Source organism: Corythoichthys intestinalis, chromosome 2 (assembly GCF_030265065.1).
Source record: "Corythoichthys intestinalis isolate RoL2023-P3 chromosome 2, ASM3026506v1, whole genome shotgun sequence".
Taxonomy (NCBI): domain Eukaryota; kingdom Metazoa; phylum Chordata; class Actinopteri; order Syngnathiformes; family Syngnathidae; genus Corythoichthys; species Corythoichthys intestinalis.
This window is the reverse complement of record NC_080396.1, coordinates 55028047-55044600: the sequence shown is the minus strand read 5'-3', so window position 1 is coordinate 55044600 and position 16554 is coordinate 55028047.

The following is a 16554-nucleotide window of genomic DNA, read 5'->3' as shown; positions in this document are numbered from 1 at the left end:
ACAAGTTATAATTAGCCCTGTGAGAGGTTCATTTAATTAAAAAAAATGTCGAGAACTTAAGACTTTTATATAAACTATGCAATTTTTTGGACCCTGCATTTTTTTTTTTAAAGGAATCAAAATCGGGAATCGTTGGGAACCGGAATCGAAACGTGGAATCGGAATTGGAACCAGAATCGTTCAATTTCAAACGATGCCCAACCCTATTCGTATCACAATTCTTGACCCACAGTTTCATACACAAAATGTTTTATTTTTTTATGTGAAAAATATTTAAATTAAATTACATTGACACAACCATTTTATTAAACAAATCGCCTGAAAATTTATATATGCAAATAAATAAATATAAGTATAATGATTCTCTATTTTCCTCCCCCAAAATAGTAATAATAATGTTTTGCTGGGGGGTTAGGGGTGGTGCTTTTAGCTGAAACGGAAGTGAAAAATAAAACACTTTGGCAGCTTTCTGCTTGTTAAACTGATCAAATCAACAATTCTTTTTTTTCTCTTCGTAAAAATATTAACGATAAAATTAACTTTTGTCCCTGAAAATGTCACCAAAAATCTGCATAAACTATGGAGCACACATAGGTAGTTTTAATGTAACTTTTTTTAAACGTAATATGATACAGCATACGTTGCAAACAGTAGAGTAGAGCAGTTGTGGATTCAATTCCCCATCCTGGTGACCTCATCTAAGTATCCTTGAGCTAGATACTGAACCCCACATTGCTCCTGATGCTGCGTCATCAATAGGTATCGTGTCAAAGTGCTTTGAGTGCCTTCATGGAGGAAAGGCGCTATACAAGTATACATCCATTTACCACAAGGCTTTAGGCTGGAAAAGCGCTATACAAGTATAACACTGTTTACCGTATACATGGCACAATCTTACTATGGGACTCAGCTGCCATTGTATTGCTAAAACTTTGGGATGCTCTTATCGTGAACCCGGAATAGGCATGGTAAGAACGTTATGCACTGTGCCTTTACCAGTGAAACAGCATTGAAGAGTAGAGAAAGATATTGGAGAATCCATTCATTCATATGGATTAGCAGCATATTTTGAAAATGTTACAGCAAATGACTTCTTCACAATAAGACTTTTTGTCAAATGTTAAACAATGTGAAATAATTCCACCTTTCTTGCCTTTTCTGTGATTGGACATGTTTTTCACTGCTTAAAACAGACAGAGGAATATTGCTGAAGCACGTGTCAGTTTTAAAAGGGGGATTTTTTTTTTGGCCGTGCTCCTTGCTTTGGCTTTGACAGCCACTAAGCATACTTTGGAGCTAAATGTACACTTTCTAACATTGCAACTCTGAAACAAATTTTAGACCGGTACGCCACTGTTTGCCCGCTCTATTAGTCTGCAGGCAAATCGGCTCAAGGCTAAGTGGACATTTATCACTTGTCAGCAACAAAACTAGTTGATGAGAATGTTTTAATAAATGGACAAATTTACATGTGAGTGAATGAGAAATATAACGGCACCGACTCAAATTTAGGAAAAGGTGCAAGGACGCAGGGTAGCATGGAGAAGAAACGCAGTCTCTCTCTCGCTCTTTCTCTTTCACTCTCTACCCACCTGCAATTTTATCCCTTCGTTGGGCTATAACACTTTATGTTTTTGCAGTCTCACAGGTCATTGCCAATGCCTCAGTTCATCTCGTTGCAAGTTACCAGCCAATGCGAACATTTGGTTTTAACTCGGCTTGAAGGAGTGCCATGATTCTATTGCTTCACACCACGAGACGAGATTTCGGTTTTGATACGTGTATCATCACGGCCTTAGCTGGAGGATATGAATAAAATGTATTATGACACAGGTTGAAGATTAAAAAAAAGTTGTTTTTACAAAAAAATATTTTTGTTAAAATACAACAAAATTGTAAAAACATTGTATGTAAAATTAAAACATTTAAATAATGTTTATCGAAATGCGCTTTTCTGTTGAATTAACATTAAGATTTTTCTGTGGGTTACAGAATGACTCTGTAAAAAAACAGTAAAACTAATTTGTACAGTTTTAACTGGTATAACTTAGTAAAACATTTCAATTTTGTAACTTGAACAGACCTTTTCTGTTAAATTAGCATGAAGAAAGCTGCCCCCCCTCAGTCATTTTTACATTCAATTGCTATTAATTGTTTGCTGTTAATTGCTGTTAACGCAATGCATTTCAACAGATGTTTTGTGTTTGTTTAACATTTCTTTTAATGTTTGAAATCCTTATTTTTTGTGATCAAAAAGTACCAGAACATAAACACATGCACATCCTTTGTTTACAAATAAAAGCACTGGACAAAAAAATGTTATTTTACCACTATCACGTTGTAAATTTTACTGAATTATCCAACTGTTTGTTCTACATTTTTTTTTCTACGTTTGAAGTACAGTATTTTGTCAAAGATACAAAAAATTGGTTTAACAAATTTTTATTGTAAATAAAGTTATATTCAGTTTTTGTGTTTACAAAATATTACAGCTAATTTAACTTTTCCATTTTACATGTTTTTCTGCGATAGATTTACATTTTTTTTCTGTCATATTTACTTTTTTTTTTTTTTACAATGTATTTGTTATTTTCAGTCATACAGTATTGTCTAATGACAGACAGGCAAGTCTTACTCTAAGTCCTCTCTAAACTGGCCAATAGTGGGCAGACTTAAAAGTGCTAAATGTTGATCCAAAGCAGTAAAATCGGCTTGTTGGTTCAACCGCTATCAAGTTCACATGTATACATAAATCAAGATTGCAACGTTTATGCTTGGTCAGTTTATTAGAATAGACTTATCTATGTTTGAAAAGACAGTGGGACCATGTGATAGTGATGCAATGACCCGCTTTATGTGCACATTATCTGAGTAAACTACGTTTGCCCACCTGTTACATGTGTTAGCCTTACAACTGTCAGAGATACAGTATTTCCATGTAATTACCTGTTGTAAAGTAGGATGAGCTAAACCAATGATTCAGGTTAAACAACTGTGTTACTTCTACATGCATTTGTGTGCTCATGTGCCATGCTTCATGCCAAGCGAGCACTGAGGGAATGCTTTGCCTAAGAAGATGTCAAGGATTGAGAAAAAACACATTAAGTAAAGTTACGCAACTAACAACCCAGACGCATCCTTTTCAGATCATCTTAACTGTAGGAATTCTTCATTCATCCAATTATGTGGCATAATCCTCTGCCAATTCCCCCAACCATGCCGCCGCCCTTCTTCCTCATTGAAATTCTGCCAGGCACACAGACACTGCCCATTCTTGGCATAACGCTCAGAGAGAGACTGCGAGACTAAAAGATTGACAGAGGCACATTCTTCTGCAGTCGTCTGGTGATCGCTTCATTTTTGTGCCAAGCATTCTTCATGACAGAAAAGACTGATGGGTATTTTGCTGTACGCCCTTGGATCAGCCTGTTTCATGTCTTCTGATTCATGAATTTATTTTTGTTTTTTATAAATGTGACCCACCCAGCGTAATCTTTGAGCTAAATTAAGTGTTTAATGTCAGCTTATTTCATCAAGATTATTTTCAATTTTCTATTCAGATTTTCTATGTTGTTAACCCCTAAAGTAGTGGATGGAGTTAAGATTGCGTAAAAGAAAGAGGCCTTCCACAAACGAGTACTCCACATTTTGAAGCATAGTACTGCCAAAAATGTTTGTAAAGATGGTACATAAAAAAATATGAGGGAGTTAAGTCCAGTCCAACATGATACTGGATGCAAATTAAAATACTTTCCAGCTATTTCTAAATTACATGTACGGTTGTCACGTCAATCTTGTCAAGGAATGGTGATTTCTTCTTTTTTTGTGTGTGTGCTGTACACAAGCAGTATGCTTGAAGGTTGCCAACATGGATTTATGAGATCATGTAGTCATTTCTGTGCTGCTGAAAGTCGGTAACCAACCAACTGCTACATTGAGAAGGTCCCACATGACCAATTGATAGACAGTTATTATTGAGTTATTATAGTTAGCTATTAATTTTTTTCTTCTTGACCTCAAAAAGTTTTCCATTGGATGAATATCACTGTGAAATGGCTGTGCTGTCCTCATTACAATACTGCAGTTATTTTGTATTGTAAATGGAGTTACGCTTGCATAGCACCTTTCCAACTTTAAGACACTCAAAGCGCTTTGACACTATAGCCTAGTGTAGCAAATATAATGAAACTCTGGGGTCTTATTTTAAGTGGCGTAGCACTTGTACACATACAAGTATAATTAAAAATCTCTTAAAATGTGTTTCCTTCACTTGAAACCATTTAATATAATTGATATACCTTAGTTTCTTGACTAACGCAAGCACTCCCTTAATCGCCCTTCATAAAATGATTTTCTTTTGTACTTGTATAAACTGTACAGTTATGCACTCCCCCCGATTTGCCATTATCCAAGCTCAAAAATTGAATTTTTGCCCGTATAGTAATTGGATAGATTGGGATTTCTGGTCTTAAATTGAGTATATTTTGTGCGTACAGTGTTATCTTACCTTGCTAACAGTTAATAGCTGTCAACACTGGAGCATTGTCTCCGGATGAACGCCGATGTTTGTCATGTGCTGATAGCAAAATGGCAATGTCCCGGTATTTTAGAGTTGGTAAATTGTATGACCTTAGACATTATGGCTGCGTTAAGAAATTCAATCTGACGCCCAAGCTCTACAATAAGAGTGTATGTCTCTCAAGACAATCCAACAATAGTGAATTTTTCCTCCACTCCGAAGTTTCACATAAGATTGTTGAACACATCATGTTAGAACAAAAAGAGACCTTTAATCCCAATCCTGAGAAACCGGAAAACCCTAATACAATTTAGCAAATTTTCGTATTTCACACATAATTGTGTGAAAACCTATCATCATTTTTTTTTTTTTTTTTTTTTTTTAAATTCTGGAAAAAAATGCCTATTATACACCAGAAATGATGGCATTTTGTTATGGACTATCCTACATACTGCTCTTTTAACTATAGAGTTAAACTTTTTTTTTTTTTTTTTTAAACTACAGAGTTACAGTCAATCAATGCTGAATATATATATTTTTTTACAACAAGGTTTCAATGATACAAGTTATTTGATTATGAATAGTTGTGGAACAAGTATAGGCACTTTCAAACACCGTGGATGGTATAATTTGTAAATTAATAATAATAATAAAGATAATAGGGATGGGCTTGATTAAAAAAAATGTAATTAATTAACAGCTTTGTAATTCATGAATTTTGATAATTACACACTAATATTTGTCCCCACATCCTTGTCTTTTTAAAATTTACAGTGGTATGAAAAAGTATCAGAACCTTAATGAATTTCTCACATTTCTGCATAAAATCACCATCAAATGTGATCTAATCTTTGTCAAAATCACACAGATGTAAAAACAGTGTCTGTTTTAACTTAAACCACCCAAACATTTATAGGCTTTCATATTTTAATGAGGATAGCATGCAAACAATGAGGAAAAATGAGTAAGTTAAGAGAGAGAAAGTTAACTCCCTGCCTAGCGAGACTGAAAGAGCAATTGAAACCAATTTTTACCAAACAATTTAAGTCAAGTGTGTGCCCAATCACTGATGAGTGGTTTAAAGCTGCCCTGCCTACTATAAATTACACACCTGGTAAAAATTGTCTTGATTGTCGGATGTGCATCATGGCTCAGTCAAAGGAGCTGTCTGAAGATCTGCGCTCAAGGATGAATGATTTGTATAAAGCTGGGAAAGGATACAAAACCATCTCTAAAAGTCTGGATGTTCATCAATTGACAGTCAAAAAAGTTGTCTACAAAGGGAGAGAGTTTGGCACTATTGCTTCTCTCCTAAGGAGTGGCCGTCCACCAAAGATGACGCCAAGAGTTCAGTGCAGAATACTCAGAGGTAAAAAAAAAAGAACCCTAGAGTGTCTGCTCAAGACTTACAGAAATCACTGGCACAGTCCAATATCTCTCTGCACACATCAACTATATGTAAAACTATGGCCAAGAATGGTGTTCATGGGAGGACACCACGGAGGAAGACACCGCTGTCTATAAAAACATTGTTGCTCGTATAATGTTCGGAAAAAGGCACTTGAACACTCCACAGAAGTTTTTGCAAAATATTTAGTGGATGGATGAAACCAAAGTTGAATTGTTTGGGAGTAACACAGAACGTCATGTGTGGAGGAAAAATGGAACAGCTCACCAACATCAACACCTCATCCCCAGCATGAAGCATGGTGGAGGGAGGATCATGATTTGGAGCTGTTTTGCTGCCTCAGGGCCTGGACAACTTGCAATCATTCATGGAAGAATGAATTCAAAAGTTTATCAGAATGTTTTGCAGGAAAACCTGAGGCCGTCTGTCTGACAGCTGAAGCTAAAAAGAGGATGGATGCTGCAACAAGACAATGATTCAAAACACAGAAGTAAATCAACTTCAGAATGTTTCAGAAGAACAAAATACACATTTTGAAACGTGGCCAAGTCAAAGTCCAGATTTGAACCCCATTGAGATGCTGTGACATGACCTAAAGACAGCGATTCATGCCGTACCATCCCAGGAATCTGACTGAACTACAGCAGTTTTGTAGAGAATAATGGGCCGAGATTAGTCCTGATTGATGTGCCAGACTGATCTGCAGCCACATGAAGCGTTTGGTTGAAGATATTGCTGGCAAGGGGGGGAGATATTAAATGTGATGGTTCACTTATTTTTCTCACTTCTGTCAATGTTTGCATGCTACCCTCATTAAAATATGAAAACTTATAAATGTTTGAGTGGTTTTAGTTAAAGCAGACACTGTTTTTTCATCTATGTGATTTTGACAAGGATCAGATCACATTTGATGGTGATTTTATGCAGAAATGTGAGAAATTCCAAAAGGTTCGGATACTTTTTCATACTACTACAAGTAGATCTTAAGTGAACAATTGAATTAAATATACATTGGCATATACAGTAGTTATACTGACTAAGTAGTTTCTGGAATGGTATGACTTCACACAATTTACCCAACAGGAGACTATTCCTTCGTATGACCCATATTTTCCTCTCAAATTTACTCTTTCATATCAATGACTGCCTATCTTTGTGGAAAACAGCTGCATCCAGAGGCTGTTTCCTTCTTGGCCACACATTTAGCTTGTCAATGTGCCTTTGGCACTTGTATAATTATTAGCATCATGCCAATACATATCCCGACTTCTGCAAAATGCCTGACTGGACTCCAAATCACTAAAAGTATCTGCGGACAATAATGATGGGCTGATCCGAACCTCCGTTAGGCTGTTTGAGTCGCTTATATGAGTCCATTACCTTCCAGGTATTTGTTTCTCTATTTGAAATACTTAGTAAGCTTCCATTCAGTGACGTTACGTGCTTGACTTTCAAGTGTGAATGTGCCAGCCCCTTGCACAAGTTCGGGTTGTCGTTAATTGTAATGAACTGCATCTGGGAACATCAGGGTTGGAAAAAAAAGGTTTAAAAGGAGACCTAAAATGGCCGGTGCGAAAGTCGCCATTTTGTATTTCCTTGTTTTTTTTGGGAGGGAAGAATCCCAGCCCTGTATCCGATCTGCGGCAGCTTGCGGCAGCCAAGTTTGTGGGTGTGCCAGTGTGTGTGTGTGTCTGAACCCTTTATCTTAGGAGCACCAAACGGATAGCCTGCTGGAATGAGCTCAGTTTTTGGCAAAGTCGGAAATTAGGTCCTGGCAGGGAGTTGATCATTTTTTTCCCCTTTTCTCTCTCTCAGTCGTGTTCTTTGTCCTTCACACATTTCTCCTGGGCTTTTGGATTTCATGTTTTTACTAATAATTAAATATTTTACTGCACCTCGTAATATACTTTTCTTCTATTACCACTATTCCTAATTATGAATATTATCATTTAAATTCAATGTTCAATTCAGGCTAAAACTGAATTTAAGATTCCTACCTGAATGCATTAAAGAGAAAACACAGATAGATAACCAGGGTTCTTAATTTATAAAAATTGTTTAGAGATGATGTACATACCGGTGCGCATGGGTTTGTGCATGTTTACAGTGTTTCCTCTTTCTTTTTTGTTTACATGACAGCAGGGAAGAAATAAATAAATTTTAAATTATTTTAAAATTTACGTAAATACTGTATACGTTCTCAGACTCTAAAGCGCTGCTTTTTTCTCTCAAGTTGAACCCTGCGACTTTTATAATGAAGAGGCTTATTTATGGATTTTTGTGTTTGGGGGGTGGGCAAATGAGCCTCATGTTTTCACATTAAAAACGTAAAAATGACATCTCCATTTTATTTAATTTCACTCTGCGGCCTGGCACACAAACAGTGTGAGTGTTCCATAATTTATGACAACACTCTTCTTGTGTGCTCTAACGCAAATATACTAGGATCCTTCGCTTGGTTTTAGTATTTCATCTTCAAAAAACATTAGTTCATAAGAAGGTCAGCTTTTTCTATGTAAATACCAACTTGACAAGAGAAGACCTATGTTGCCACAATAGAAGAATCATTTAAGCCGAACCTTTGATTGTTGGACATCTCTGTACTCAGCTGCTATTATTAACGGCGACAAAGCTTTCCTGTCGCCTCATCAGACTTCATCAAAAAGATGAGGATTTTATGATGAGGGCGCCATCTGATGCTATGTGCCGCTACAAAAGAATGACTTTTAAACGATGCATATCCACTGTTTGCTCTGAGGAGAGGACACAACGATAGCTATTTTCAACCAGCATTCAGAGGACGTTTTTGCTGACAAAGGCTTCGTCCCGATGCTTGATGCCATTACGGAAGAACAGTTTAAGGCTAGCCTTGGGTGTTTTGGCCGACTTAAAGAGGACGGATAGCCACAATGTGCTACGAAAAAATTACGAGTCAATTACACGGGCTACAAAGTTAACAAAATAGCCTACGATGAGGATTTTTAAGAGGATTAAGTGGATTTTCTTTCTTTCTTTCTTTCTTTCTTTCTTTCTTTCTTTCTTTCTTTCTTTCTTTCTTTCTTTCTTTCTTTCTTTCTTTCTTTCTTTCTTTCTTTCTTTCTTTCTTTCTTTCTTTCTTTTCTGGTAAATGTGTGCTAATGTAAAACGCTTTGGGGATGGTAACCATGCAGATAAATGCGCTATATAAGTACTGTCTATTTACCATTTGTAAATGTAGTGACTTGTTATCATAAAGTTAAGTGTTTATGGTTTTGACTGAAAAACACGAGTAGGCCTTTTAGTATGCGGCTTCCTCTGCAGCCCGCGGCATGTGTCATGCACCACTTGGAGTCTTGATGTTAATTTGGTTAATAAATATATTTTTGATCAACCAAATGTTTCTGTGTACAATTAGCAGTGTATGTAAATATCCAATATTAAAACATGGACAGATGTGGCTTATAATCAGGCCTATATATGGATGTTTTTCTTAAATTCTGAGAACTTTGGGCTGTGAGATTTTGTCTTAAAGTACAGTCCAGTAAAAATATCAATATACAGTGTATCACAAAAGTGAATACACCCCTGGCATTTCTGCAGATATTTAAGTAGATCTTTTCATGGGACAACTCTGACAAAATGACACTTTGACACAATGAAAACTAGTCTGCATGCAGCTTATATAATAGAGTTTATTTATTTTCCCCTGAAAATAACTCAAAATATAGCCATTAATATCTAAACCCCTAGCAACAAAAGTGAGTACACCCCTTTCAAAAAACGTACATCCCTAAATGTCCAAATTGCTTGTCATTTTCCCTCCAAAATGTAATGTGACTTGTTACAGGAGTGCTGTCAGCATTGCTGCAGAGATTGAAGAGGTGGGGGGGTCAGCCTGTTAGTGCTCAGACCATTCGCCGCACTCTACATCAAATTGGTGTGCACTGCTGTCACCCCAGGAGGAAGCTTCTTCTGAAGACGTTACACAAGAAAGCCTGCAAACAGTTTGCTGAAGACATGTCAACAAAGCACATGGATTACTGGAACCATGTTCTATGGTCTGATGAGATGGGCGGGCTTTCTTGTGTACCATGTCAATATGATTTGTTGAAAACCAATCTTTTTGTAAATCTGTTAAGAATTCAGTGCAGAAAATCATTCACCTTACTTTTGCTACAATATAGCCTGCCAGAGAAGTTCCCTGACGTAAGGTTACCATGGGTTACTTACTCCGCCTTTAGACATCTAGTCTTATCGGTGTTATATCTATGAGATATGATGGTTGCACAGCAAATGTAAATATTCACATAATTTTTGGGGGGTAAGGTCTGGCGTCGGCCTTGAAAATGGTCTGAAATGTGTGAGAAACACAATTAATGTATGAGAGTTGAGGACCCTGATAACCCTACAGTGAATTTCTCTCTTCTCATCACAGGAGATTGACCTTGATGGCTCCACCACATCAGGCAACATGAATGCTGCCCTTGGGCCTGAGGTAGTAGATTGAATAGTTGTGAGGGTTGTGTAGCCTCGTTTCGAGTTAACTATGCAATCTACTGTCTTCCCCAAGGGAACAGCTTACTCAGAAAATCTTTTCCCTGGTAAAAATGGCTTCAATTGAATCTGAACCATGTGCAGATAGCATACATACCGTTGATTGCTGAGATCTGTTTTGTGAGTTTACTCCCAAGTGTTCTATTAGGTTACTTGACAGGTGGATGTGTATTTGAACTGGGCTTTGTCAGGGTGAGGTAGTAGGTTGTGTAGTTTGGTGAGTGGGTCTGTACCCTGCTCGGGTGATAACTATACAGTCTATTGCCTTCCTTGACAAGCTCACAAACAACCAACAGATGAGCTGGAATCTGGGATACATACTGTATTAACATTTGAAAACTCTACCCGCAAACTACCAAAGAAAAAATATCTCAAATTGAATATCCTGTGTAATGAATGATAATGATAACATTGTGTCAATTTACTGCACTTGCAAATTTCCTTTTAAATTAAATTTACTGTTGAATAAATGACAAAGACTTTATACGGTTTAATTATTAACGTAGCAACTGCTATTCTATTTAGTGTAATATAATTCAATTGTTCTACTCTTGTTCTCTTATTTGTTGTAGTTATTGTAATTATTGGGACCAATTAAAGGTATAGACAACACCTTGATCAGGACCAGTGGAAAGAGTCTTGTTTGAATTTTTCCAGGCCTATACTGTAGTCTCATTCATAGGGGCCGTTTACATGGTGACTCTCCCAGAATACGAAAAATTTCAAATTTGCATTTATATGGCCCCGTCTCCATTTGAACAATGTAGAAATTCCGCATGAAAACGATGTAGTAGGGGGCAGTGCAGATTTACAAGGCGACAGCGAATGATGCACTTTGAACCCAACAAGCTCCTCAGCCCGGAAAAAAATATGCCCGCCCGCTAGAGGCAATGGCATTTTTCTTTTGTTCAAAAAGGCACAAAAATGGAAACATTCAAGATATTTAATTCAAAAATATTATTAAAATAGTAAATTAAAGCCGACATTACGCCATATTTGCTGTTTTTAATGTTTAGTAGCACCGCTGTACACGCCCAATTTGATGTGTACGAGTGCTGACGTTATCGGCGCGGTCTCGCGCTGCGGGAGCTTTTGATATTCATGCGGAGCAAGCCCCCCTCAATCCCCTGCAATCGAATTCTTCCACTTTGGAGGCAGGATTCAGAATTTTTCGTCTTTGCCTTCCGTCTTCGCCGACACCATATGCACGCGGGGCGATTCCGCTACTCAGTCATTGCGTCTTTGTGTCCCAGAGTCGCCATGTAAACTGCCCCTAAAGCACATCGAAGTAAGAATTTTACGTCGAGTTGATTTGTGAAAGCTTTATAAAGTATTTCATACACAACTTAATAGAAAACTGCTTTCTCACTATGGGTGTCTTAAACGGTTGTAAATGGGACTCTGCCTCTGAACCTCCTCACATTCCCTCATTGCGACCTCTTCACTACGTCATCCTTGAGTAGGGTTGCCAACCGTCTCTTGAAAAATGGAATTTGTTCTATTATTATTATGGAATTTGTTCTATATTATCATGAAAATCAAAAATAGTGTTTTATTTGTAGAACGAACGAATACTGATATGGTGCTTTTCAAGAACACGTAGTGGAGCACATTCCCCCGCCTCTCCTGCTTTCTGACCAATGAGCTGCAATTCTGCTCATCTCATTGGTCGAGGATGTTCTCTGGCTGATGAGGAAAACGGACGACAACATAGGAGCGTAGGACAGGGGACGGGAACTTATGGCTCGCGAGCCAGATCTGGCTCTTTTGACGGCTGCATCCTGCTCGCAGACAAATCTTTAATTATTGAAAAAGAAAAAAAAAAAGTTTCGTTATACCCCTTTGTGCATTGCGTAAAAAGGCGATGGTCACTCATAATTAGAAAGCCGGTTCGCATTAATTTTGGTGGGAAAGTGGCAAACATGCATGTCGTGTGTCTGTCTGTCTGTCTGTCTGTCTGTCTGTCTGTCTGTCTGTCTATCTACCTAGCAATCGCATAGGCAACGCAGATGAGGCAGAGACACTGTTCAAGAGCGTTTGCCGTATTTTGCTGTCGAAAATAGTGGCCGATGTGCGCATGTGTGTGAGATCAGGAAGTAAACTTCCCTCGTTTTCAGTTTCGTTTTCTCCATTGTCAGCTAATTTTAGAAACCCTTTTGAGAAGATGCCAAAAAGGAAAAAAAGACAAGGAAAATCATACTTTTGAGCAGGAATGGACAGGATGAAGACAAGATCATTAAACGAATAAAACACATGCCTCTGTCGGGAAGAACTGTTCACGATCGTACCATCATGATGTCAAATTAAATTGATGCAACGCAAGTGAAGGACAAAAATGCGGCACCGTTTTCTTCTCTCGCTTTGGATGTGTCAACAGACGTAAGCAATTTATCCCAGTTCAGCATGATTGCAAGGTTTTTTTTAAGGACTATAAAAGGGACAAGAAGAGGGGAGGATTTATTCAAGTCCTTTATTGAGTTCACTTGAGAAAAAAATCTATTGATGGATAAACTTGTTTCGGTGTGCACTGATGGTGCTCTGTGCATGGTGGAGAAAAACAGGATTCGTGGCGCTTCTTTGTGAACATGAAAAGAGACGCATCTTAAGTTTCTCAACGCCTGCATGAAGCTTAGTATCAAGTACTACTTAGTAGCAAGTATCAACCAGACTACAAAGCCATCAGCAAAACCATGCAGCACCAGAAATCGCATTAATGGTAACAAAAAGTCATCACTGATTAGCAACAGCATAACAATGTTATTAAAAACAAATTCAGGCACTTATTGTACTTTAAAAATGTTGAAATTACATAAAATGCACACAATACATGTAGTTTTAGTTTTAAACATGTTGTATGGCTCTAGGAATTACATGTAAAAATATGTGGTGTTCATGGCTCTCTCAGCCAAAAAGGTTCCCGACCCCTAGGAGATAAGAGGTTTGAGTGAAGCTCGAATAAATCATGTTCTAAATGAGGATCTTTTGTTTTCTTGTTGTTTTCTGTGTACTTTATTTTCACTTTTGTGTTCTGTCAATTTAGTTTGCATTTCCACATTATATTTGGAGCGATCATTTGTGAAACTGTTATTGTTGAGGGGACTATGAACGCACCTAAATTGGTTTAAAAATTTTTTTTTAAATAAATAAAAAAAACTTCAGAGTAATGTTTGCACGTTTTTTAAAAAAGGTATTTAAAAAAATATCACCCCAAAACACAACCCCCCCCCCCCACACACACACACAAGCAGGCTCAGAAAATTATAAAGTTTTAAATTTAGCATGACAGATATTAATTTTATTGTAGTACTTTTCGTATTAAAAATACATTGCTGATAATTATCTTTTTTCATGTGCTTATATCACTCAAATATGTACCTAATTGATTCAGTTTTGAGTATAATTATTATAATAAAAAATAACTTTTCACATACAAAAAATTACCAAAGAGTGACGGGTATCGGGCTGGCTGGCTCTACCATACAGGTGTCCCTTTTTTTTCAGGGAGTTGGCAACGCTATCCTCAAGACTTAAGCATTTCGTTTACTATTTTAGTTATTTTCACAGCAGTGTTTTTTTTTTTTTTTTTTTTTTTTACAATCGTCTTTTTGGAAAATGGCAAATGAAGATATTTTCCAGGGCAATCCTCATGATCTTGTGTTGAACCCGGAGAGAGACTTGCAGGAAGTATCTGATTGGGCATACAATATAAACTAGCGAGTGCATACTGATAGTAATGTAGTGTTTTCAAAGCAAAGCAAACAATGACTTCAGTTTACCTGTGAGGTTTCTGTTGGAGTGTGTGTGTGGAGTGTAAATCTAGCAAATCTTTTTGGGAGACGGGTTCTTTTTAAAACTAAAGTCCAACCATTTCTGACAAAGCACATCATCCTTTGGAAGTGTGAAAAGACGACACCCTACTTTGCATCTGGATATACATTTCCTCGTCGACATTATGGAAATCATTTGATTTAAAAATCTGTTGTGTCCATTGCTCTGCAAATTAGGCTACGTCTACACTAGGACGGATAATTGCCTTAAACACGTAATTAGATACGGCATGTCAGCTACACCAGGGCCATGGAAAGAGGGTTACAACACTCTTTGTTCTCGCAGCAGGTGGTCACGTGATTCATGTAGGGCGTGAGTAGTTCCAAGCACAAGCAGCGCTGTAGTGGTTTGCAATGGAACTGACAGCTGTAATTGCGACATTTATGGAAAAATGGATAAAATCCCCTATCTAAGTACTTTTTTGATTATGTCATTGCAATATGACATATACAGTATGTAAGTGCTAGTTTTACATTTGGAGTGGTCAGGCGACAACTGAAAACTATGTAAACTGACACGCAGAAGGGAACTTTCCCATCTTGTGGAGTGAACGTATCATGTTTCTGTTAGCATGAGCACGGGGAAATCGACTTTTACATTGAAATGCAAGATGATATAGGTTTTTCTTTTTTCACAACTAGAATACTGTTTTTCCAGAGAATGTCTAGATTTCCTTGATTCACCAACCTGTGGTAATATAATAAAGGTAACGCCATGTATAACATATCTTGTTCCCAAGTTCTAAGTGGTAGTTACAAGTTTGTTTTGTCGCACTGACATATAAAAACACTTGTTTCCCAAAAAGTTTGGGTTAATCGTCACGACTACTGTTGCACTTTCTAATGCTTATATACAGTGCTTGAATCTTGCAACCTTTCGCCACATTTCAGGCTTCAAACATAAAGATATGAAATTTAATTTTTTTGTCAAGAATCAACAACAAGTGGGACACAATCGTGAAGTGGAACAACATTAATTGGATAATTTAAACTTTTTAACAAATAAAAAACTGAAAAGTGGGGCGTGCAATATTATTCGGCCCCTTTACTTTCAGTGCAGCAAACTCTCTCCAGAAGTTCAGTGAGGATCTCTGAATGATCCAATGTTGTCCTAAATGACCGATGATGATAAATAGAATCCACCTGTGTGTAATCAAGTCTCCGTATAAATGCACCTGCTCTGTGATAGTCTCAGGGTTCTGTTTAAAGTGCAGAGAGCATTATGAAAACCAAGGAACACACCAGGCAGGTCCGAGATACTGTTGTGGAGAAGTTTAAAGCCGGATTTGGATACAAAAAGATTTCCCAAGCTTTAAACATCTCAAGGAGCACTGTGCAAGCCATCATATTGAAATGGAAGGAGCATCAGACCACTGCAAATCTACCAAGACCCGGCCGTCCTTCCAAACTTTCTTCTCAAACAAGGAGAAAACTGATCAGAGATGCAGCCAAGAGGCCCATGATCACTCTGGATGAACTGCAGAGATCTACAGCTGAGGTAGGAGAGTCTGTCCATAGGACAACAATCAGTCGTACACTGCACAAATCTGGCCTTTACGGAAGAGTGGCAAGAAGAAAGCCATTTCTCAAAGATATCCATAAAAAGTCTCGTTTAAAGTTTGCCACAAGCCACCTGGGAGACACACCAAACATGTGGAAGAAGGTGAAACCAAAATTGAACTTTTTGGCCACAATGCAAAACGATATGTTTGGCGTAAAAGCAACACAGCTCATCACCCTGAACACACCATCCCCACTGTCAAACATGGTGGTGGCAGCATCATGGTTTGGGCCTGCTTTTCTTCAGCAGGGACAGGGAAGATGGTTAAAATTGACGGGAAGATGGATGCAGCCAAATACAGGAACATTCTGGAAGAAAACCTGTTGGTATCTGCACAAGACCTGAGACTAGGACGGAGATTTATCTTCCAACAGGACAATGATCCAAAACATAAAGCCAAATCTACAATGGAATGGTTAAAAAATAAACGTATCCAGGTGTTAGAATGGCCAAGTCAAAGTCCAGACCTAAATCCAATCGAGAATCTGTGAAAAGAGCCGAAGACTGCTGTTCACAAACACTCTCCATCCAAGCTCACTGAGCTCGAGCTGTTTTGCAAGGAAGAATGGGCAAGAATGTCAGTCTCTTGATGTGCAAAACTGATAGAAACACCCCAAGCGACTTGCAGCTGTAATTGGAGCAAAAGGTGGCGCTACAAAGTATTAACGCAAAGGGGCCGAAAAATATTGCATGCCACACTTTTCAG